This window comes from Borostomias antarcticus, assembly GCF_949987555.1.
Source record: "Borostomias antarcticus genome assembly, chromosome: 6".
Taxonomy (NCBI): domain Eukaryota; kingdom Metazoa; phylum Chordata; class Actinopteri; order Stomiiformes; family Stomiidae; genus Borostomias; species Borostomias antarcticus.
Window position 1 is genome coordinate 10,824,764 of NC_140239.1, and position 2,500 is coordinate 10,827,263.

The 2,500-nt window shown below is 46.5% G+C and overlaps 1 protein-coding gene across 4 annotated transcripts in view; it reads right to left on the reverse strand.

Moving 5' to 3' along the window:
- The window catches only part of taok3a (TAO kinase 3a), a 94,243-nt gene that overhangs the window by 49,013 nt on the left and 42,730 nt on the right, over positions 1–2,500 (reverse strand). The window contains exon 1 of one of the 4 annotated variants that reach the window (XM_084439542.1): positions 1–106. This exon is cut by the window's left edge and continues 355 nt beyond it. The exons of the other annotated variants lie outside the window; for them this stretch is intronic. The gene's annotated coding sequence lies outside the window, so the exon portion shown is untranslated. Of the gene's footprint in view, positions 107–2,500 lie in introns of those variants that run through there. 4 annotated transcript variants of the gene reach the window in all.

The window sequence follows — 2,500 nt, forward strand, 5'->3', positions numbered from 1 at the left end:
TGCTACACAAATAAACTAGCCTTGCCTTATCTTTAGCTTATATTTAGGGCTTATATTTAGGGGTCCTATGTACTGTAGTAGGAACCCTATTGTTATTGTTAGTATTTTCGACTATTATTCTTTCCCTGGTCAAATATCTCAAACATACCTTGACCAAAAATGCTCAAAATTTGAATGTTGAAACTAGGAACCAATAATAATCATGATTCATCCATAGTTGGCGCTATAGTAACTGATTCAAAATGCAAATTTCAAAATGCTGACATTTCCAACCCATGAGACAAAAATGTATGAAACCTGGTATTCTAATGTCTTTCCTCATGTGGAGCACATTTGCGGTTCAGTGTCTTGCCCAAGAACATGGCGTCAGGTGAAGCCAGGATGCAATTCGGCAACCCTACGACCATTGGACGACCCGATCTACCTCCTCCTACCTCTCTCTATCTGGGTCTAGTTGGGTGTGGGTCTACCTGGAGCAGGTCTATCTGGGTCTAGTTGGGTGTGGGTCTACCTGGAGCAGGTCTATCTGGGTCTAGTTGGGTGTGGGTCTACCTGGAGCAGGTCTATCTGGGTCTAGTTGGGTGTGGGTCTACCTGGAGCATGTCTATCTGGGTCTAGCAGGGTCTGGGTCTAGCTGGATCTGGGTCTAGCTGGTGCAGGTCTATTTGGGTCTATCTGGGTCTGAGTCTAGCTAGGTCTACCTAGAGCATGTCTATCTGGGTCTAGCTGGGTCTGGGTCTAGCAGGGTCTAGCTAGAGCAGGTCTACCTGGATCTGGGTCTAGCCGGGTCTAGCTGTAACAGGTTCATCTGGATCTGGATAGCATGGATTGGCTGGTTAGTTGCTACGTAAGCTTCCTGAGGGATGTCCATGATTATCTTTAGATCCGGCTCTTGATTGGTCTGGATCACGATCAGTGCTACAAACGTACATTAGAACATTCTTCATATAACTGCATGGCCTGGCTCTTAGCTGTGTATTGGTGTTTGGTTGTGGCTCAGTTCAATCTCCACCTGAACTCCACCTGCAGTACACAAGAACCTACCCATCTCCACCTGAACTTTGATGACCACCTCTCTTTTAAACCGCAAAAAAAGAATCTGGTGAAAAAGTTGACGTTTTTCTCTGGATGTCAGACAAAGACTGGCTGAAGCAACGTGCTTGCCTGTTCTTGACTATGATGATCTGCTACTGTATGAATGCATCAGGCCATTGTCTCCATATGTTGGATACTATACTGTATATCATGGCACTTTAAGGTAGAGCCCTCACTCATTACTGTATCAATGTGGGCTTAGTCTCTGGTATGTTTTTATCTTAAAGCCATTGTGGGTAGACTCCCCTGTTATTTATCTGTCTTTATAACCCGAAAACATGTCAATTATGGAATGCGGTTTCAGGACACTATGCTTATGAGATAATTCTGAGATTCCCTTCCACGAATTCCGCAGTACTTGGGCATATGTGAAGGGGCAGGGATGAATTGTATAGATGGGGATATCTCCTCACAAGCTTGGAGAGACGTTCCTCTACTCCATGACAGCCTAACGTCAAATGACAGCCCAAACTAAAACAAGGCTGAGGAACAAGCATATCCATGGCAACACAAAAGCCTTCTATCCAGCTATCCAATCACACTTGAGCGACAATGTGTGACGGACTCAGCGACATTAGAAAAATCTGTTCGTGTACGACAGCCCTCAGCGACACTTTTTTTTCACAAAAAAGCGTTGCCCATGACGTCAAAAGTAAGAAGTGTCGCTCGACGAAGCATAAATTGGGCTTTAGGCTGCCTAAATGTTTAGCTAATGTGATGTGGCTCCGCTCTGGACTCTAGGAGGCATTGTGGTAAGACATGCTTCTATGCTGTTCTCACTACTCTAGACCCACTAATTAAATGTCTTAGAGACTCTTGACACAGAGAGGGATTTCTGGGAAATCTTGATCTCTTCTCCAGATATTGGGGATCTTGAGTTGGCGCAAGCAGGAAGAGAGGAACGCTCAGATAGAATCAGGCCCCGGAGCTTTCCCTGGGTTTACATGCTGGAGGGCAGCGAACTCCTCTGGTGTGAATTCACCGTAGATGTTACCACTGCTAGGAGTTGTGTCCTTCCAGAGGTCAGACACTTCTTTAGCCACGAGACGTGACGATTCGCAGTCTTCACCCTCATATGTCCCACTTTTCACAAATTGTGATGTGATTGTGTTTGCAGAGACGGGGCAGTGATGGGGGGCGTGTCTAGACCTGCGAGTGAGGTTGTTAAGGATGCTCCATGCCTTGCGGCTGGAGTGTCAGAAGTCGATGGAGTTAATGGCCTCCTATCAGAGCTCTTTTCTCCTTCGGCTGAGTCTAGACAGCAGGGCTGAGGCAAGTCTGTCTGACTCAGCTCCTGGGGGGCCCAGAGGAAGGCACAGTAAAGACTCTCACACTCCGCATCCCAACACGGTTTGTAGCTGTTGTGATGTCCGCGTGGGATGGATTTTTTAGCCGCTTTCACCAG